General features: G+C 49.8%; 1 pseudogene across 1 annotated transcript; it reads left to right on the top strand.

Annotated features, from left to right (window-relative positions):
• On the top strand, positions 1-22,702 carry LOC147083980 (uncharacterized; annotated as a pseudogene). The gene is made up of 5 exons (XR_015075942.1): positions 1-335; positions 1,202-1,368; positions 12,985-14,294; positions 21,584-21,650; positions 22,220-22,702. The product of XR_015075942.1 is annotated as an uncharacterized LOC147083980 (transcript).
• Positions 22,703-23,043: the final 341 nt, after the last annotated feature.

Here is a 23,043-nt window from a genome sequence, read left to right as displayed (position 1 = left end):
TCTCTCTCTCTCCCTCCCGAGCAGGCGCAGTGCCGCTCCCTTTCTCTCTCTCTCTCCCGAGCAGGCGCAGTGCCGCTCCACTGCTGATCCTGGGTTTACTGTGTGCTGGGCCGGGCGGCGCCGGCCGCTCAGAAACAGGCTGGTTGCCCGGATTACAGGGCCCGCTCTGTGACTGAGGGAACTCGGCCCGACAGCGGCTGCTCAGCCCCGAGTTTAGATCACAGCGAGGGAGGCTCACAGGGTCACCGCTCCGGTTAGTAACTCCGCACAGAAAATGGCGCATTTCCGCCCAGAGCAGTGAGAATGGGGGAGTCTCAGGAGGCCGGAAATTCACAGTGAGTAAAATCTCCAAACTAAACACACAGCCCCGCAACTGGGGATCTGAGGAAAATCTCCAAACTGAACACACAGCCCCGCAACTGGGGATCTGAGGAAAATCTCCAAACTAAACACACAGCCCCGCAACTGGGGATCTGAGGAAAATCTCCAAACTACACACACAGCCCCGCAACTGGGGATCTGAGGAAAATCTCCAAACTAAACACACAGCCCCGCAACTGGGGATCTGAGGAAAATCTCCAAACTAAACACACAGCCCCACAACTGGGGATCTGAGGAAAATCCCCAAACTAAACACACAGCCCCACAACTGGGGATCTGAGGAAAATCTCCAAACTAAACACACAGCCCCGCAACTGGGGATCTGAGGAAAATCCCCAAACTAAACACACAGCCCCGCAACTGGGGATCTGAGGAAAATCTCCAAACTAAACACACAGCCCCGCAACTGGGGATCTGAGGAAAATCTCCAAACTAAACACACAGCCCCGCAACTGGGGATCTGAGGAAAATCTCCAAACTAAACACACAGCCCCGCAACTGGGGATCTGAGGAAAATCTCCAAACTAAACACACAACCCCGCAACTGGGGATCTGAGCAAAATCTCCAAACTAAACACACAGCCCCGCAACTGGGGATCTGAGGAAAATCCCCAAACTAAACACACAGCCCCGCAACTGGGGATCTGAGCAAAATCTCCAAACTGAACACACAGCCCCGCAACTGGGGATCTGAGGAAAGGCACAAAATCAAACAAATACTCGGCCTTGAAATTGAATTATTAGTAAGCAGATTAAAAGTCTACATTATATTATTTCACGCTTTCAATATTGTTCTTATTTTCTGCTTTGCCACAATTAGATGTCCCGGTGAGAGATGGTGTGATTGAGAAAGGTGCTCAGCTCGAAGTAAACAGGGATTGTAGACTGAGGAACGACAGCAGGTGAACCAGCACAGGATTGTGAGAGCACCAACCGGAGAGAACCCTTCCGATTCAAAGAGCTTCCAGAGATCGACTGTGGAACAAGGTAAGAGAAAGTCCCATTGACTCAGATACACACTGGTCCTGGAGATGGACTGGGGAGAAAGGTCAGAGATTCCCATTGACTCAGATACACACTGGTCCTGGAGATGGACTGGGGAGAAAGGTCAGAGAGAGTCCCATTGACTCAGATACACACTGGTCCTGGAGATGGACTGGGGAGAAAGGTCAGAGACAGTCCCATTGACTCAGATACACACTGGTCCTGGAGATGGACTGGGGAGAAAGGTCAGAGAGAGTCCCATTGACTCAGATACACACTGGTCCTGGAGATGGACTGGGGAGAAAGGTCAGAGAGAGCCCCATTGACTCAGATACACACTGGTCCTGGAGATGGACTGGGGAGAAAGGTCAGAGAGAGTCCCATTGACTCAGATACACACTGGTCCTGGAGATGGACTGGGGAGAAAGGTCAGAGAGAGTCCCATTGACTCAGATACACAGTGGTCCTGGAGATGGAACGGGGAGGAAGGTCAGAGAGAGCCCCATTGACTCAGATACACACTCGCCCTGGAGATGGACCGGGGAGAAAGGTCATAGAGAGTCCCATTGACTCAGATACACACTGGTCCCGGAGATGGACTGGGGAGAAAGGTCAGAGAGAGTCCCATTGACTCAGATACACACTGGTCCTGGAGATGGACTGGGGAGAATGGTCAGAGAGAGTCCCATTGACTAAGATACACACTGATCCTGGAGATGGACTGGGGAGAATAGTCAGAGAGAGTCCCATTGACTCCAATACACACTGGTCCTGGAGAGGGACTGGGGAGAAAGGTCAGAGAGAGTCCCATTGACACTGATACACACTGGTCCTGGAGATGGACTGGGGAGAAAGGTCAAAGAGTCCCATTGACTCAGATACACACTGGTCCTGGAGATGGACTGGGGAGAAAGGTCAGAGAGAGTCCCATTGACTCAGATACACACTGGTCCTGGAGATGGACTGGGGAGAAAGGTCAGAGAGAGTCCCATTGACTCAGATACACACTGGTCCTGGAGATGGACTGGGGAGAAAGGTCAGAGAGAGCCCCATTGACTCAGATACACACTGGTCCTGGAGATGGACTGGGGAGAAAGGTCAGAGAGAGTCCCATTGACTCAGATACACACTGGTCCTGGAGATAGACTGGGGAGAAAGGTCAGAGAGAGTCCCATTGACTCAGATACACAGTGGTCCTGGAGATGGAACGGGGAGGAAGGTCAGAGAGAGCCCCATTGACTCAGATACACACTCGCCCTGGAGATGGACCGGGGAGAAAGGTCATAGAGAGTCCCATTGACTCAGATACACACTGGTCCCGGAGATGGACTGGGGAGAAAGGTCAGAGAGAGTCCCATTGACTAAGATACACACTGATCCTGGAGATGGACTGGGGAGAATAGTCAGAGAGAGTCCCATTGACTCCAATACACACTGGTCCTGGAGAGGGACTGGGGAGAAAGGTCAGAGAGAGTCCCATTGACACTGATACACACTGGTCCTGGAGATGGACTGGGGAGAAAGGTCAGAGAGTCCCATTGACTCAGATACACACTGGTCCTGGAGATGGACTGGGGAGAAAGGTCAGAGAGAGTCCCATTGACTCAGATACACACTGGTCCTGGAGATGGACTGGGGAGAAAGGTCAGAGAGAGTCCCATTGACTCAGATACACACTGGTCCTGGAGATGGACTGGGGAGAAAGGTCAGAGAGAGTCCCATTGACTCAGATACACACTGGTCCTGGAGATAGACTGGGGAGAAAGGTCAGAGAGAGTCCCATTGACTCAGATACACACTGGTCCTGGAGATGGACTGGGGTGAAAGGTCAGAGAGAGTCCCATTGACTCAGATACACACTGGTCCTGGAGATGGACTGGGGAGAAAGGTCAGAGAGTCCCATTGACTCAGATACACACTGGTCCTGGAGATGGACTGGGGAGAAAGGTCAGAGAGAGTCCCATTGACTCAGATACACACTGGTCCTGGAGATGGACTGGGGAGAAAGGTCAGAGAGAGTCCCATTGACTCAGATACACACTGGTCCTGGAGATGGACTGGGGAGAAAGGTCAGAGAGAGTCCCATTGACTCAGATACACACTGGTCCTGGAGACGGACTGGGGAGAAAGGTCAGAGAGTCCCATTGACTCAGATACACACTGGTCCTGGAGATGGACTGGGGAGAAAGGTCAGAGAGAGTCCCGTTGAATCAGATACACACTGGTCCTGGAGATGGAATGGGGAGAAAGGTCAGAAAGAGTCCCATTGACTCAGATACACACTGGTCCTGGAGATGTACTGGGGAGAAAGGTCAGAGAGAGTCCCATTGACTCAGATACATACTGGTCCTGGAGATGGACTGGGGAGAAAGGTCAGAGAGAGTCCCATTGACTCAGATACACACTGGTCCTGGAGATGGACTGGGGAGAATGGTCAGAGAGAGTCCCATTGACTAAGATACACACTGATCCTGGAGATGGACTGGGGAGAAAGGTCAGAAAGAGTCCCATTGACTAAGATACACACTGGTCCTGGAGATGGACTGGGGAGAAAGGTCAGAGAGAGTCCCATTGACTCAGATACATACTGGTCCTGGAGATGGACTGGGGAGAAAGGTCAGAGAGAGTCCCATTGACTCAGATACACACTGGTCCTGGAGATGGACTGGGGAGAAAGGTCAGAGAGAGTCCCATTGACTCAGATACACACTGGTCCTGGGGATGGACTGGGGAGAAAGGTCAGAGAGTCCCATTGACTCAGATACACACTGGTCCTGGAGATGGACTGGGGAGAAAGGTCAGAGAGAGTCCCATTGACTCAGATACACAGTGGTCCTGGAGATGGACTGGGGAGAAAGGTCAGAGAGAGTCCCATTGACTCAGATACACACTGGTCCTGGAGATGGACTGGGGAGAAAGGTCAGAGAGAGTCCCATTGACCCAGATACACACTGATCCTGGAGATAGACTGGGGAGAAAGGTCAGAGAGAGTCCCATTGACTCAGATACACACTGGTCCTGGAGATGGACTGGGGACAAAGGTCCGAGAGAGTCCCATTGACTCAGATACACACTGGTCCTGGAGGTGGACTGGGGAGAAAGGTCAGAGAGAGTCCCATTGACTCAGATACACACTGGTCCTGGAGCTGGACTGGGGAGAAAGGTCAGAGAGAGTCCCATTGACTCAGATACACACTAGTCCTGGAGATGGACTGGGGAGAAAGGTCAGAGAGTCCCATTGACTCAGATACACACTGGTCCTGGAGATGGACTGGGAAGAATGGTCAGAGAGAGTCCCATTGACTAAGATACACACTGATCCTGGAGATGGACTGGGGAGAATAGTCAGAGAGAGTCCCATTGACTCCAATACACACTGGTCCTGGAGATGGACTTGGGAGAAAGGTCAGAGAGAGTCCCATTGACTCAGATACACACTGGTCCTGGAGATGGACGCTCCCGCACTCGCCCCCTGACCCTCCCGCACTCGCCCCCTGACCCTCCCGCACTCGCCCCCTGACCCTCCCGCACTTGCCCCCTGACCCTCCCGCACTCGCCCCCTGACCCTCCCGCACTCGCCCCCTGACCCTCCTGCACTCGCCCTGATGGGGCTCTTCTCAAGTACACCATGCGGTGCAATAAAACACCCCCAGAATCAAGGCCCTGCTCCTGGGGAAGGTGATCAGGCCCCAGGAACCAGTACAAGTGAATAAAGTCAGGGTCAAGGCCCTGCTCCTGGGGAAGGTGATCAGGCCCCAGGAACCAGTACAAGTGAAGCGACTCCTTCTCCCGGAGACTTATTAAACGTGAATATGCCAAGAGTTGACCAAAAATCAGGTTAGTAATATTAATCAAGGAGTCAATTTCTGCTATAAGGAGGGATGATACCTTAGCAGGTTCCTCTAATGAGGCCATATGGGTTGAACTTAAAAACAAAAAGGGGGCAAGCACTTTGCTGGGAGTGTACTATAGGCCCCCATACAGTAAGGGGGAGATAGAGGAACAGATATGTCGGCAAATCTCAGAGGTGTAGAAATAATAGGGTAGTAATTGTTGGGGATTTCAACTTCCCCAATATTAACTGGGATAGTCAGAGTGTGAAAGGCTTAGAGGGTGTGGAATTCTTAAAGTGCATCCAGGAGAGCTTTTTCAGCCAACATGTAGAAAGTCCTACAAGAGAGGGGCGGTACTGGACCTAATTCGAGGGAATGTAGCAGGGCACGTGGTAGAAGGGTTAGTAGGAGAGCATTTTGGTGACGGTGACCATAATTCGGTGAGATTTAAAGTAGTTATGGAAAAGGACAAAGATGGACTGGAAATAAAGGATCTAAATTGGGGGAAGGCCAATTTTAATATGATAAGGCAGGATCTGGCCAAAGTGGACTGGGATCAACTACTTGTAGGAAAATCCACATCAGAGCAGTGGGAGTCTTTCAGAAAGGAAATAGAGAGAGTACAACGCCAACATGTTCCTGTAAAGGTCAAGGGTGGGACCAACAAGCCCAGGGAACCCTGGATGTCAAGGGACATACAAGAATGGATTAGGAAAAAAAGGGAGGCTTTTGGCAGATACAAAGGACTAAAAACACTGGAAGCCCTAAAGGAGTATAGAAAGTGCAGGGGGGTACTTAAAAAAGAAATTAGGAGAACGAAGAGGGGTCATGAAAAAACACTGGCAGGTAAAATAAAGGAAAATCCCAAGGTGTTTTATTAGTATATTAAGGGCAAGAGGATAACCAGGGAAAGAGTAGAGCCCATTAGGGACCAAAGTGGCAATCTGTGTGTAGAGCCAGAAGATGAAGGTGAGGTTTTAAATTAATATTTTGCATCTGTGTTCACTATGGAGAAGGACGATGCAGGCATAGAAATCAGGCAAGGGGGATTGTGATATACTTGAACAAATTAGTATTGAGAGGGAGGAGGTACTAGTGGTTTTAGCAGGCTTAAAAGTGGATAAACCCCCAGGCCCAGACGAGATGTATCCCAGCCTGCTGTGTGAGGCAAGGGAGGAGATTGCAGGGGCTCTGACACAAATTTTCAGAACCTCTCTGACCACAGGGGAGGTGCCAGAGGACTGGAGAACAGCTAATGTAGTACCATTATTCAAGAAGGGTAGTAGTAGGGATAAACCAGGGAATTACAGGCCAGTGAGCCGAACATCAGTGGTAGGGAAATTATTGGAAAAAATTCTGAGGGACAGAATTAGTCTCCACTTGGAGAGGCAAGGATTAATCAAGGATAGTCAGCATGGCTTTGTCAGGGGGAGATCATGTCTAACCAATTTGACTGAATTTTTCAATGGGGGTGACTAGGTGTGTGGATGAGGGCAGTCCAGTTGATGTAGTCTACATGGACTTCAGTCAGGCTTTTGACAAAGTCCCACATGGGAGATTGGTCAAGAAGGTAAGAGCCCATGGGATCCAGGGCAATTTGGCACATTGGATCCAAAATTGGCTTAGTGGCAGGAGGCAGAGGGTGATGGTCGAAGGTTGTTTTTGTGACTGGAAGCCTGTGTCCACTGGTGTAACGCAGGGATCGGTGCTGGGTCCCTTGCTGTTTGTAGTGTACATTAAGGATTTAGATATGAATGTAGGAGGTATGATCAGTAAGTTCGCAGATGACATGAAAATTGGTGGAGTGGTAAATAGCGAGGAGGGAAGCCTCAGGCTACAGGAGAATATAGACGGGTTGGTTAGATGGGCAGCACAGTGGCAAATGGAATTTAACCCTGAAAAGTGTGAGGTGATGCATTTTGGGAGGACTAACAAGGGAATACACAATGAATGGTAGAACCCTAGGAAGGACAGAGGATCAGCGGGACCTTGGCGTGCATGTACACAGATCCCTGAGAGCAGCAGGACAGCTAGATAGGGTGGTTAAGAAGGCATATGGGATACTTGCCTTCATTAGCCGAGGCATAGAATATAAGAGCAGGGAGGTTATGATGGAGCTGTACAAAATGCTAGTTAGGCCACAGCTGGAATACTGTGTGCAGTTCTGGTCGCCACACTATAGGAAGGATGTGATTGCATTGGAGAGGGTGCAGAGGAGATTCACCAGGGTGTTACCTGGGCTGGAGCGCTTCAGCTATGAAGAGAGACTGGACAGGCTGGGGTTGTTTTCCTTAGAGCAGGGAAGGCTGAGGGGGGACCTGATTGAGGTGTACAAAATTATGAGGGGCATAGATAGGGTAGATAGAAAGGAACTTTTCCCCTTTTAGTGGAGGGGTCAATAACAAGGGGGCATAGATTCAAGGTAAGGGGCAGGAGGTTTAGAGGGGATTTGAGGAAAAACTTTTTCACCCAGAGGGTGGTTGGAATCTGGAACTCACTGCCTGAAAGGGTGGTAGAGGCAGGAACCCTCACAACATTCAAGAAGCATTTAGATGAGCACTTGAAACGCCATAGCATACAAGGCTACGGACCAAGTGCTGGAAAATGGGATTAGATTAGACAGGGCTTGATGGCAGGCGCGGGCACGATGGGCCGAAGGGCCCCTTTCTGTGCTGTATAAATCTATGACTCTATGGTAGCACTCTTGCCTCTGAGGCGTAAGGTTGTGGGTTCAAGTCCCACTCCAGAGACTTGAGCACAAAAATCCAGGCTGACACTCCAGTGCAGTACTGAGGCACTGTCAGAGGTGACGTCTTTCAGATGAGACATTAAACTGAGCCCCTGTCTGCTCTCTCAGGTGGATGTAAAAGATCCCATGGCACTATTTTGAGAAAGAAAGACTTGTATTTATATAGTGCTTTCATGACCAGCAGACGTCTTGAAGTGCTTTACAGCCAATGAAGTACGTTTGAGGTGTAATCACTGTTGTAATGTGGGAAAGAGCAGGGGAAATATCCCCGGTGTCCAAGCCAATGTTTATCCCTCAATCAATGGAACAAAAGGATAATAGCAAAATACCGCGGATGCTGGAAATCTGAAATAACAACAGGAAATGCTGGAAACACTCAGCAGGCCAGGCAACATCCGTAGAGAGAGAAACAGAGTTAACAAAAAGATAGATTATCTGGTCATTATCACATTGCTGTTTGTGGGAGCTTGCTGTGCGCTATTTGACTGCCGCATTTCTTACATTACAACAGTGACTACACTTCAAAAGTACTTCATTGGCTGTAAAGTACTTTGGGACGTCCGGTGGTGTTGAAAGGCGCTATAGAAATGCAAGTGTTTCTTTCTTCACTGGTCTCATCAGCGACCTCTACTGGCTGATGGTTGATTGACAGCCGAGAGTCCGCTCATGCGCACAGGGAGCGGCGGTTTGGACCGAGTCTGGCACAGCGACCCCTCCCGGTCACCAAGGGCAACAACCGCGCATGCCCAGAGGAGACCAGCCCCCTCCCCCATTCAGAGCTGCGCCTGCGCACTCGGATCCTGCCGGACGGAGTCGGCGCAGGACATTCCGGGGAAAGTCCTTGGTGTCGGGTCCAGAGTCGCGATCGGTGACGCAAAGTGAGTTTTCTCCGGTCCGATTGGGTGGAGATTCGTGCGGGGTGGGGGGGGAGGGGTGGATCGGGAGAGAACAAAGAGAAATAGAAAAACCTGAGAGTCGGCGAGGCCCCGGACCAAGCGGCGTCAGTTGGACGGCGCACGTGACCTCCTCGGGGACACGTGACCCAGCTCAGGGCCTGATTGACGGGAGCTTCCGACCAATAGGGAGCGAGCGGGGCGGGGCTGGAGGATCGAGCCGGCGGCGGGTCCTCCAACCAATCGGGGAGCCTGAGGGGCGGGACTTGCGCTGGCTGATTGTCTGATCCGCAGGGCAGCGAGTTTCTCCAGTCCCTTGTTCAGGGCCCGGGGCCAGGGGAGGCTGTGGGCCTTTATTCCCTTCATTGGACACAAGGCTCTTTGGCTCACAACACACTGGCTCAGGTTTTAATAGAGACTTTTTTAATTCATCAATAAAAGCAGATAAACCTCGTGCTTCTGTGGAACAAACTTTCTAATATTTTATAGAATCATAGAATGGTTACAGCACAGAAGGAGGCCATTCAGCCCATCGAGCCCGTGTCGGCTCTCTGCAAGACCACTTCAGCGAGTCCCACTCCCCGCCCTTTCCCCGTAACCCTGCACATTTCTTTACTTCAGGTACTTATCCAATTCCCTTTTGAAAGCCGTGATTGAATCTGCCTCCACCACCCTTTCAGGCAGTGCAGTCCAGATCCTAACCACTCGCTGCATAAAAAAGTTTTTCCTCATGTCGCCTTTGGTTCTTCTGCCAATCACCTTAAATCTATGTCCTCTGGTTCTCGACCCTTCCGCCAATGGAAACAGTTTCTACTCTGTCCAGACCCATCATTATTTTGAACACCTCTATCAAATCTCCTCTCTACCTTCTCTGCTGTAAGGAGAACCACCCCAGCTTCTCCAGTCTATCCACGTAACTGAAGTCCCTCATCCCTGGAACCATTGTTGTAAATCATTTCTGCACCCTCTCTAAGGCCTTCACATCCTTCATAAAGTGCGGAGCCCAGAATTGGACACAATACTCCAGTTGAGGCCGAACCAGTGTTTTATAAAGGTTCATCATAACCTCCTTGCTTTTGTACTCTATACCTCTATTTATTAAGCCCAGGATCCCGTATGCTTTTTTAACCACTTCCTCAACCTGCCCTGCCACCTTCAATGATTTGTGCACACATACCCCCAGGTCTCTCTGTTCATGCACCCACTTTAGAATTGTACCCTTTAGTTTATATTGCCTCACTTGGTTCTTCCTACCAAAATGTATCACTTTGCACTTTTCTGCGTTAAATTTCATCTCCCACGTGTCCGCCCATTCCACCAGCCTGTCTATGTCTTCTTGACGTCTATCACTCTCCTCCTCACTGTTCACTGCACTTCCAAGTTTTCTGTCATCTGCAAATTTTGAAATTGTGCCCTGTACACCCAAGTCTAAGTCATTAATATATATCAAGTAAAGCAGTGGTCCTAGTACTGATCCCTGGGGAACACCACTGTATACCTTCTTCCAGTCCGAAAAACAACCATTCACCACTACTCTCTGTTTCCTGTCACTTTGCCAATTTTGTATCCATGCTGCCACTGTCCCTTTTATTCCATGGGCTTCAACTTTGCTGGCAAGCCTATTATGTGGCACTTGCCGAACGCCTTTTGGAAATCCATGTGCACCACATTAACCACATTGCCCTCATCAACCCTCTCTGTTACCTCATCAAAAAACTCAATTAGAATCAGAGCGGCCGGGCCCGGCGGACGTGCGGCCAGGGCCCTGGCACCAGGAAACCCAGGGTGCAGTGCCTCCCCCATCCGAGCCGCCGCTTCCCAGTTTCTTCAGCCGGTTCCACAGAGTCCAACTCGGGAAAAGGACAGGAGCCAGGCTCCCAGAATGGCCCGCGGCCCCGGGGAGCATGTGCACTCTCAGCGGGGAAATCAGCGCGTTGGATAGAGCGGTTTCTGGGGCACGGGGGATTGTGGCTGCTGCGGCCGCCATTAGTCAGCGGCTGTCGGGAAGACATTTATTGCAGGTGATGGAAGTCGGTCCCTGGCTACCTGTGTAGGTCTTTTTGTTGCTCCATTTTTGAGGATGTAACTAGTAAAATAGATAAGGGAGAACCAGTGGATGTTGTGTATTTGGACTTTCAGAAGGCTTTCGATAAGGTCCCGCATAAGAGATTAGTGTGTAAAGTTAAGGCACATGGGATTGGGGGCAAGGTATTGACTTGGATAGAGAACTGGTTGGCAGACAGAAAGCAGAGTTGGAATAAACGGGTCTTTTTCCGAGTGGCAGGCAGTGACTAGTGGGGTACCGCAGGGATTGGCCCTTGGACCCCAGCTATTCACAATATATATTTATGATCTCGACAAGTGAACTAGATGTAATATCTCCAAATTTGCAGATGACACAAAGCTGGGTGGGCGTGTGTGCTGTGAGGAGGATGCCGAGAAACTACAGGAAACTACAGAACAGGTTGGGTGATTGGGCAGAAGCATGGCAGATGCAATATAACGTGGATAGATGTGAGGTTATCCACTTTGGTGGCCGAAACAGGAAGGCAGATTATTATCTGAATGACAATAGATTGGGAGAAGGGGGAAGTGCAACGAGACCTGGGTGTCCTTGTGCACCAGTCGCTGAAGGTAAACATGCAGGTGCAGTAGGTGGTTAAGAAGGCAAATGGTATGTTGGCCTTCATAGCGAGAGGGTTTGAGTACAGGAACAAGGATGTCTTGCTGCAGTTGTACAGGGCCTTGGTAAGACCACATCTTGAGTATTGTGTGCAGTTTTGGTCGCCTTGTCTGAGGAAGGATGTTCTTGCCGTGGAAGGAGTTCAGCAAAGATTCACCAGGCTGATACCTGGGATGGCAGGAATGGCATATGAGGAGAGATTGGGACGATTGGGCTTGTACTCGCTGGAGTTTAGAAGAATGAGAGGGGATCTCATTGAAACTTATAAAATTCTGACAGGACTGGACAGACTAGATGCAGGAAGGATGGTCGGGGAGTCCAGAACCAGGGGTCACAGTCTAAGGATAAGGGGTAGGCCATTTAGGACAGAAATGAGGAGGAATTTCTTCACCCAGAGAGTGATGAACCTGTGGAATTCTCTACCACAGAAGGCAGTAGAGGCCAATACATTAAATATAGTCAAGAAGGAGTTGGATATATTTCTTAAGGCTAATGGGATCAAGGGGTATGAGGAGAAAGCAGGGACCGGGTACTGAATTTTGATGATCAGCCATGATCGCATTGAATGGTGGAGCAGGCTAGAGGGGCCGAATGGCCTACTCCTGCTCCTATCTTCTATGTTTGTATGTTTCTATGCTTCAGTTTGAGCTGGAGTGGAGATGGAGGAGAAGCTGCTGGGTTTAACCCCCAGTACTTCTGAGCCCAGGAGGACCCAACAATTTCCAATGTGAGACTGTCAAGGGAGGTGGATTCTAGGGGAGATCAGGCTGTTACACAGACACTGTCCATACAATGTAAAAGAGTATTGTTTTAGGAACAAGTATTTCTGTACAGGCTTTTAATCCAGTTTACATCTACAGATTTGTTTTAATTCATTCTTGGGATGTGGGCGTAGCTCGCAAGAGCAGCAAATATGGCCAATCCCCAGTTGCCCGTTGAGAAGGGGGTGGTGAGTCTCCTTCTTGAACTACTGCAGTCCGTGTGGTGAAGGTATTCCCACAATGTTGTTCGGTAAGGAGTTCCAGGATTATGACCCAGCAACGATGAATAAATCTGAGTCAGGATGATGTGTGACTTGGCGGGGAACTTGGATGTGATGGTGCTCCCATACAACAGCTGCCCTTGCCCTTCTAGGTGGTGGGTTTTGGAGGTTCTATCAAAGTTCTGGTCGAGTTGCTGATGTATAAAGTTCCTTTCCTTCGCCCCCTCCCACCTCTCCCTCTCTCTCTCTCCTCCCATGGAGGCCAGAGTCTTGTGTAGGCCCAGACCAGGTGGCAGATTCCCTTCCCTGAGGGACATCAGTGAAGCAGTTGGGTTTTTATGTCAATCCGGCAGCTTTCATGGTCACTTTTCTGGTGCCGGCCCCACAATTGACCAGATTCATTGAGCTCAATTTCACAACCTGCCTTTGTTTTCTTGTGGGTTGTCTCTCACACTCCCTGTTTTAAATTAATTTTACAGGGCACTGGAAGGGGAGGATTTACAGACGGTAAGCTCAAACCAAACATCACATCAAGATCTGACAGAGTCAGTCGACTCATCGGATCTGAATATCACCGGCCTCTGAACATGGAAGCAAAAAGCACCGTTCACAGCGGGGAGAAACCGTACACGTGTTGTGTGTGTGGACGAGGCTTCAGCCGATCTTCTGGCCTATCAAGACACAAGCGCATTCACACTGGGGAGAGGCCGTTCACCTGCTCTGAGTGTGGGAAGGGATTCACTCAGTCATCCCACCTACTGACACACCAGCGAGTTCACACCGAGGAGAGGCCGTTCACCTGCTCTGAGTGTGGGAAGGGATTCACTGGGTCATCCACCCTGCTGATACACCAGCGAGTTCACACTGGGGAGAGGGCGTTCACCTGCTCTGAGTGTGGGAAGGGATTCACTGAGTCATCCACCCTGCTGATACACCAGCGAATTCACACTGGGGAGAGGCCGTTCACCTGCCCTGGGTGTGGGAAGGGATTCACTAATTCATCCCACCGGCTGAGACACCAGCGAGTTCACACTGGGGAGAGGCCGTTCACCTGCTCTGAGTGTGGGAAGGGATTCACTGAGTCATCCACCCTGCTGATACACCAGCGAATTCACACTGGGGAGAGGCCGTTCACCTGCCCTGAGTGTGGGAAGGGATTCACTGAGTCATCCACCCTGCTGAGACACCAGCGAGTTCACACTGGGGAGAGGCCGTTCACCTGCTCTGAGTGTGGGAAGGGATTCACCGAGTCATCCACCCTGCTGATACACCAGCGAATTCACACTGGGGAGAGGCCGTTCACCTGCCCTGAGTGTGGGAAGGGATTCACTGAGTCATCCACCCTGCTGAGACACCAGCGAGTTCACACTGGGGAGAGGGCGTTCACCTGCTCTGAATGTGGGAAGGGATTCACCGAGTCATCCACCCTGCTGATACACCAGCGAATTCACACTGGGGAGAGGCCATTCACCTGCCCTGAGTGTGGGAAGGGATTCACTAATTCATCCCACCGGCTGAGACACCAGCGAGTTCACACTGGGGAGAGGCCGTTCAGCTGCTCCGTGTGTGGGAAGGGATTCACTAATTCATCCCACCGGCTGAGACACCAGCGAGTTCACACTGGGGAGAGGCCGTTCAACTGCTCCGTGTGTGGGAAGGGATTCATTAATTCATCCAACCTGCTGAATCACCAGCGAGTTCACACTGGGGAGAGGCCGTTCACCTGCCCTGAGTGTGGGAAGGGATTCACTCAGTCATCCAACCTGCTGAGACACCAGCGAGTTCACAAGTGACTGCAGGGGGTGGATTCTGCTGTTGTTGCTGCTGTTAATCACATCCAGGACTGAACCATGTTCATTCTGACAGTTGGGGATTGTTTCTGCTGATGTTAATAACTCCGGGAACTGGGCTGGAGTTTAATATTCTGGATATATGTCAAATAAATCAACTTTGTTTTAAACACATTGTTGTAGATTTTTGTCTTTCCCACCTGAGTGTTTCGCATCACCTGGCTGGAGCTCAGAAAGGACAATGTGGGGGAGGATCGTACGGTGGGAACAGAACTCCAGCCTGGACACAGTCCTTCAGGGCCACACTGAGAGGGGCAAACGGCACTTTGGTCTTTCTTGTCTCTCTTCACTGACAGCAAAGTTGCCGTGCGGGTTAATCTCGAGGCGTGTGAGAAACGTGTCCCAGTCGATCTCTGCCATGGTTCAGAGCTCCTAGGCACGGAACAGAAGGCTCCTTTAGGAATGTACCCAGTGCTTTTCTTTTAATGGCCTTATTAACCTGTGTCGCTACTTTTAGTGATTTGTGTATCTGTATCCCTGGATCCCTCTGCTCCTCCAGCCCATTTAGACTCTTAGGGGGAAATTCAGTGGCGCCCCCTTTGGGTCGCTAATGTCGCCGGGGCTAATTTTAGTCCCCCGAAAAGGTTAGCGCCCCTGTGCATTAAATTCAGTGGTAGCGCCCCAGGCAGGAGGCGGGGTGCTACTGGAAGCACTCCCCTCCCTCTTGAGGCGCTACCAGTGAATTTCCCGGCACTTCATGTAACAGCGCCACGCCCATCGGCACATAGCACCGCGTCATAGCAGACCTCCCTCCCTGATTAAAGGGGCGGGGCCTAGCACTGCGCACACCGGGGCCCTGCTGGACCACCAGGGAGCGGGGTGCCGGATCAAGAGGAGCGCGGGGCTGAGCGATTGCAGCTGACACCCTGAAGAAGGGGAAGGGAGCAGGTGCTGGCACAAGGCCGAAATAAAAAGTTGCCGCCCGACACCTGCCCTTTAAGTGACGCCGCCGCGGCTGCAGGAACGACCCCTGACCCTGTCAGACATATTGTCCGGCGATAGGTCAGGGGTCACAACCCAAGGTTGCAGCCGGGGTGCTGCACATGGTGATGACATCATTGCCGGCGGTGCAGTGCCACGGGGAGCTACCGACTACCTCTGCCACTAACCTCCCGCTGAATATCGTGGGAGGCACAAAGCAACCCAATTTCACCCCCTTGTCCAAGTAGTGAGTGGCCTCCTTATTCTTCCCACCAAAACACACCACCTCACACTGATCTATAGTGAAATTCATTAACACACCACCTCACACTGAGCTACAGTGAAATTCATTAACACACCACCTCACACTGATCTATAGTGAAATTCATTAACACAGCACCTCACACTGATCAATAATGAAATTCATTAGCACACCACCTCACACTGATCTATAGTGACATTCATTAACACACCACCTCACACTGATCTACAGTGAAATTCATTAACACCACCTCACACTGATCTATAGTGAAATTCATTTGCCAATTACAGATCCATTCTGCAATGTATTAATGTCTTCTTGCGTTTTGTCTTCCTCAGTGTTAATTGTACTTCTGATTCCCGAGTCCAAATCATTTATGAACCACAGTGGTCCCACTGTGATGCTGAGGATGTTGTGGATAGCACATTCAGTGAGTTGGTCACACCGCAGGTAAAGGCTAGCTCAGACAGTAAATGGGTGACCAAAAGGCAGGGTAAAGGCAGGAAGGTAGTGCAGGAGTCACCTGCGGTCATCTCCCTCCAAAACAGGTTTACCGTTTTGGGTACTGTTGGGGGAGATGACTTATCAGGGGAAGGCACCAGCAGCCAGGTTCAGGGCACCATGACTGGCTCTGCTGCACAGAAGGGCGGGAAAAAGAGGGATAGGGCTATAGTGATAGGGGATTCAATTGTAAGGGGGATAGATAGGAGTTTCTGTGGCCGAGACCGAGACTCCAAGATGGTATGTTGCCTCCCTGGTGCAAGGGTCAAGGATGTCTCGGAGCGGGTGCAGAGCATTCTGAAGGGGGAGGGGGATCAGCCAGTTGTCGTGGTACATGTAGGTACCAACGATGTAGGTAAAAAGAGGGAGGAGGTCCTACAAGCTGAATTTAGGGAGTTAGGAGCTAAATTGAAAAGTAGGACCTCAAAGGTAGTAATCTCTGGATTGCTACCAGTGCCACGAGCTAATAAGTTTAGAGAGAGTAAGATAGATAAGCTAAATACGTGGCTTGAGCAGTGGTGCAAGGGAGAGGGATTTAAATTCTTGAGGCATTGGAACCAGTTCTTGGGGAGGAGTGACCTGTACCAAGGGGACGGTCTACACCTGAACTGTGAGGGAGCCGATGTCCTCGGGGTAATATTTTCTAGGGCGGTTCGGGAGGATTTAAACTAATTTGGCAGGGGGATGGGAACCTAGGTAGTGGAAAAGAGGGAAGTCATATGAAGTTAGAAATAGATGGTAGAAAGGTGAGAAGCAATAAGCAAAGGAGAGAAACACAAAGGGCCAAACTAATTCATAATGAGAGTGTGAAAAAAGCAAGCCTGAAGGCTTTGTATCTTAATGCTAGAAGCATTAGGAACAAGGTGGATGAATTAGTTGTGGAAATAGAGGTAAACAAGTATGATTTGATTGGGATTACAGAAACGTGGCTGCAGGGTGGGCAAGGCTGGGAACTTAACATCCAGGGATATACAATATTTAGGAAGGATCGGCAAAAAGGTAGGGGAGGTGGGGTAGCATTGCTGGTAAAGGAGGGGATTAATGCAATGGAAAGGAAGGATATTAACTCGGATGAAACGGAATCTGTATGGGTAGAAATGAGAAATAGCAAGGGGAGGAAAACGTTAGTGGGTGTGATATATAGGCCTCCAAATAGTAATATGGAGGTGAGGGAAGGCATAAAAAGGGAAATTAGAGAAGCGTGCGATAAGAGCACAGCTGTCATCATGGGTGACTTTAATTTACATATTGATTGGACTACCCAAATTAGTAAAAATTCTGAGGAGGAGGAATTCCTGGAATGTTTTCGGGACGGTTATCTGGACCAATATGTCGAGGAGCCGACTCGAGATCAGACCATTTTAGACTGGGTATTGTGCAATGAGAAGGGACTTATCAGCAATCTTCTTGTACGAGGCCCCTTGGGTCAGAGCGATCATAATATGATCGAGCTCTCAGTCGAGATGGAGAGTGAGGAAATTGAATCAGAGACTAAGGTCCAGAACTTAAATAAAGGGAATTATGAGGGTATGAGACGGGAATTGGGTAAGATTGATTGGGTGGTGTTTCTGGGGGGATTGACAGTGGATAGACAATGGCAAGCATTCAAAGATAGAATGGAAGAATTCCAGAACATGTTTATACCGGTTTGGCATAAAAATAAACCTAAAAGGGTGACTCAACCGTGGATAACGAGGGAAATTAGGGACAGCATAAAATTAAAAAAAAGGGCATATCAACTGGCAAAAAAAAGCACCAGACCGGAAGATTGGGGGCAGTACAGGATACAGCAAAAGAGGACAAAGGGATTAATCAGGAAGGGGAAAATAGAATACGAAAGTAAACTTGCAGCAAACATAAAGACAGACTGCAAAAGCTTTTATCGGTATATCAGGAGGAAAAGACTGGTAAAATCCCAAGTCGGTCCCTTGCAGTCCGACTCGGGAGAATATATAATGGAGAATAAGGAAATGGCAGACCAATTAAACTCATACTTTGGTTCTGTATTCACAAAGGAGGACACAAGTAACCTCCCAGGAATATCGGCAAACATAGGGACTAATGAGAGGGAGGAGCTGACAGAAATTAGTATCTCTAGGGATATGGTGTTGGGTAAGTTGAGGGGACTGAAGGCCGACAAATCCCCGGGGCCTGATAAACTACATCCTAGGGTACTTAAGGAGGTGGCCCTGGAGATAGCAGATGCTCTAAGGATCATCTTCCGGAACTCCATTGACTCGGGAACAGTACCCGTGGATTGGAGGGTAGCTAATGTTACCCCAATATTTAAAAAGGGGGGTAGAGAGAAAGCAGGGAATTATAGACCAGTAAGCCTTACATCGGTTGTGGGCAAAATGCTAGAGTCCATTATTAAGGATAAAATAGCGGAGCACTTGACAAATGGGGAAAGGATCGGACAGAGTCAACATGGATTTACAAAGGGTAAATCGTGTTTGACTAATCTGCTGGAATTTTTTGAGGAAGTAACTGGTAAAATAGATGGGGGAGAGCCAGTGGATGTGGTGTACCTTGACTTCCAGAAAGCCTTCGATAAGGTTCCACACAAAAGATTATCATGCAAAATTAAGGCTCATGGGATTGGGGGCAAAGTATTAACGTGGATAGAGAACTGGCTGGCGGATAGAAAACAGAGAGTTGGAATAAACGGCTCGTTTTCGGAGTGGCAGGCAGTGACCAGCGGGGTGCCGCAAGGATCTGTCCTGGGACCCCAGCTGTTCACAATATATATAAATGATCTGGATCAGGGAATTGGATGCAATATTTCCAAATTCGCTGACGACACTAAACTAGGAGGAGGGGTGGGCTCTGATGAGGATGTCAGGAGGCTACAGTGCGATTTGGACAGGTTGGGGGAATGGGCGGATACGTGGCAGATGCACTATAATGTGGATAAATGCGAGGTTATCCACTTTGGGGGTAAAAACAGGAGGGTAGATTATTATCTAAATGGCAATAGATTGGGAGATGGGGAAGTGCAGAGGGACCTGGGTGTTCTTGTGCACCAGTCACTGAAGGAGAGCATGCAGGTGCAACAGGCGATTAAGAAGGCAAATGGTATGTTGGCCTTCATATCAAGGGGGTTCGAGTATAGGAATAGGGATACCTTACTACAGCTGTACAAGGTGCTGGTGAGACCGCATCTGGAGTATTGTGTACAGTTTTGGTCGCCCCATCTGCAGAAGGATGTTCTTGCCATGGAAAGAGTGCAACGGCGATTCACCAGGCTGATACCTGGAATGGCGGGAATGACCTACGAAGAGAGATTAAATGGTTTGGGCTTGTACTCACTGGAGTTTAGAAGATTGAGAGGGGATATCATCGAAACATATAAAATTATGGCAGGCCTGGACAGGCTGAATTCAGAGAGAATGTTTCCAATGGCCGGGGAGCACAGAACCAGGGGCCACAGTCTAAAAATAGCGGGCAAATCATTTAAAACAGAGATGAGGAAGAATTTCTTCACTCAAAGAGTGGTGAGCCTGTGGAATTCCCTGCCACAGAGGGCTGTGAAGGCTAATTCAATAAATATTTTCAAGAGAGAATTGGATATATTTCTGAAGGCTAAGGGGATTAAGGGTTACGGAGAAAAGGCGGGGACGGGGTACTGAACTGGTAAGATCAGCTATGATCTCAGACGAAGATCAGCCATGATCTCATTGAATGGCGGAGCAGGCTCGAAGGGCCGAATGGCCTACTCCTGTTCCTATCTCTATGTTACTATGTAATCCCTGTGGAACACCACTTCCCACCTTTTGCCAGTCTGAGTAGCTACTCCCAACCCCTACTCTCGGTTTTCTGTCCTGTAACCAGCTTGTTATCCATAAGCAGTATGTAAGATCGACAAGATGACCAAGGTCAGGCCATGTGGAGTGAATCCCTCCATGGCCTCGCCCCTCCCTATTTCTTTCAGCCCCACACCCCCCGAGTTATCTGCGCTCCTCTATTTCCAGCCTCTTGAGCATCCCCGATTTTAATTGCTCCACCATTGGCAGCCGTGCCTTCAGCTGCCTGGGCCCTAAGCTCTGGAATTCCTTCCCTAAACCTCTCCATCTCTCTCTCCTTCTTTAAGATGCTCCTTAAAACCGACTTCTTTTACCAAGCTTTTGGTCATCTGCCCTAATGTCTTCTTACGTGGCTCGGTGTCAAATTTTGTTTTATAACGATTCTGTGAACAGCCTTGGGACGTTTTACTACATTAAAGGCGCTTTATAAATACAAGTGGTTGTTGTTGTTTCCTGAAACTAATAAATTCCCCAGAGGGAAAAAAACTTGTACTTTTACTCCCAAATATTAAAAAGTTTGTGCCACAGAAGCACGAGGTTTATCTGCTTTTATTCATAAATTTAAGAAGTCTGAATTGCAATCTGAGCCGGTGTGTTGTGAGCCAAAGAGTCTTGTGTCCAATGAGGGGAATAAAGGCCCACAGCCTCCCCTGGCCCCGGGCCCTGAACAAGGGACTGGAGAAACTCGCTGCCCTGCGGATCAGACAATCAGCCGGCGCAAGTCCCGCCCCTCAGGCTCCCCAATTGGTTGGAGGACCCGCCGCCGGCTCGCTCCTCCAGCCCCGCCCCGCTCGCACCCTATTGGTCGGAAGCTCCCGTCAATCAGGCCGTGGGCCCGAGTCACGTGTCCCTCACCAACTTTACAAAGAAAGTCCTGCGCGGTCGCCGGGCGGAGCAGCTGGTCGGCAGGAGCGGGGTCGGGAGATTAATAAACTGCGGGTAGGCCATGCCGCAGGGTTTATAAAGTTGGAGAATGGCCTTAGGCCCGAATGAGATCCAGCGGCCTGGTCTATGTTCCATCGGACGGCAGCTGTGAGGCTTTTTCTCAGTGACAGGCCCGGGTTACGCACCGCCATCTTGGTGGAGGAAAGACCGACTGGTTCCACCTGCAGCACGGCGCATGCGTGGCCATCTTGGTACAGGAGCAACGAGTGGGCGGGGCTTCAGGCTCCCCGTGACCAGGAGAGACAATCATTGACTCATTGATTTTATTCTCACTCTGCACACAGCGGGTGTAGAACTGAACCCAACCAGAGTAAAGGGAGGGGGAAAACTGGGAGTGGAGGAAAGAAATGTTGGAGATGGTGCGATGGGTTTGGATTTCAGCACAGGGAGGAGGGAGAGTGTGTGGGACGGGGATTTACAGCTTTGGGGGAACAAGAGAGGAAAGAATGTTCCACAGAAACTAGAATTGTCTGTTCTGAATTTCTATCCTGTATTTACAGTGATGGCTTTTGTAAACTCCTTTTACAGGGTGTGAGAAGGGCAGGATTTACAGACGGGAAACTCAAACCAAACATCACATCAAGATCTGACAGAGTCACTCCATTCATCAGGACCTGAATATCATTGACCTTTGAATATGGAAGGACAAACGTTTGTCTCTTCTGTCTGTGGGAAAAGATTTCAAACATCCGTGTGACTGGAAAACACACACCCGAGTGAGAGTGTTCCAGTGTACTGACTGTGGAAAGAGGTTTAACCAGTTACACAGCCTGAAAAAACATTGCACCATTCACAGCGGGGAGAAACCGTACACGTGTTCTGTGTGTGAACGAGGCTTCAACTGATCGTCCAACCTGGAGAGACACAAGGACACCCGCACCACGGAGAAACGGTGGAAATGTGGGGACAGTGGGAAGGGATTCGATTGCCCATCTCACAGTCCTGGGATGGCAGGAATGACGTATGAGGAGAGATTGTGTCGATTGGGCTTATACTCACTGGAGTTTAGAAGATTGAGAGGGGATCTCATCAAAATCTATAAAATTCTGTCAGGCCTGGACAGACTAGGTGCTGGAAGGATGTTCCTGATGGTCGGGGAGTCCAGAACCAGGGGTCATAGTCTAAGGATAAGGGGTAGGACATTTAGGACTGAAATGAGGAGGAATTTCTTCACCCAGAGAGTGGTGAACCTGTGGAACTCTCTGCCACAGAGGGCGGTGGAGGCCAGTTCATTAAATATATTCAAGAAAGAGTTGGATATATTTCTTGAGGCTAAAGGGATCAAGGGACATGGGGAGAAGGTAGGGACAGGGTACTGAATTTGAATGATCAGCCATGATCTCATTGAATGGCGGAGCAGGCTCGAAGGGCCGAATGGCCCACTCCTGCTCCTATCTTCTATGTGTCTATGTTTCTATCCCATCTGGAAACCCATCGACGCTGTCACACCGGGGAGAGGCCGTTCACCTGCTCCGTGTGTGGGAAGGGATTCGCAGAGTTATCCAAACTCCAGATACACCAGTGAGTTCACACTGGGGAGAGGCCGTTCACGTGTATTGAATGTGGGAAGGGATTCACTCAGTCATCCAGCCTTCATACACACCAGCGAGTTCACACTGGGGAGAAACCGTTCTCCTGCTCCGTGTGTGGGAAGGGATTTGCAGAGTCATCCAAGCTCCAGATACACCAGAGAGTTCACACTGGGGAGGGCCCATTCACCTGCTCTGTGTGTGGGAAGGGATTCACTGCTTCATCCACCCTGCTGAGACACCAGCTTGCTCACACTGATAAGAGACCATTTAAATGTTCCCACTGAGGGATGAGCTTTAAAAGCTCTGGGGAGCTGAAGGGACACCAGCGAGCTCACACTGGTGAGAGACCGTTCACCTTCTCTGTCTGTGGGAAGGGATTCGCTCGGTCCTCCAACCTGCTGGCACACCAGCTTGTTCACACTGACGAGAGACCCTTTAAATGTTCTGACTGTGGGAAAAGCTTTAAACGCTCCCGGGAGCTGAATGGACACCAATGATTTCACACTGGGGAGAGACCATTCACCTGCACTGTGTGTAGGAAGGGATTCGCTCGGTCCTCCAACCTGCTGGCACACCAGCTTGTTCACACTGACGAGAGATCTGTCAAATGTTCTGACTGTGGGAAGAGCTTTAAAAGTTCTAAGAGCCTTAAAAGACACCAGCGTCTTCACACTGATCATAGAATCTAACAGCATAGAAGGAGGTGATTCGGCCCATCGTGTCT

This window comes from Somniosus microcephalus, unplaced genomic scaffold (genome assembly GCF_052327205.1).
Source record: "Somniosus microcephalus isolate GS21.2 unplaced genomic scaffold, FLI_Smic_1.0 scaffold10, whole genome shotgun sequence".
In the NCBI taxonomy this organism is placed as follows: domain Eukaryota; kingdom Metazoa; phylum Chordata; class Chondrichthyes; order Squaliformes; family Somniosidae; genus Somniosus; species Somniosus microcephalus.
Note: the sequence above shows the minus strand (reverse complement) of the source record. Positions and strands in the feature narration are given on the sequence as shown.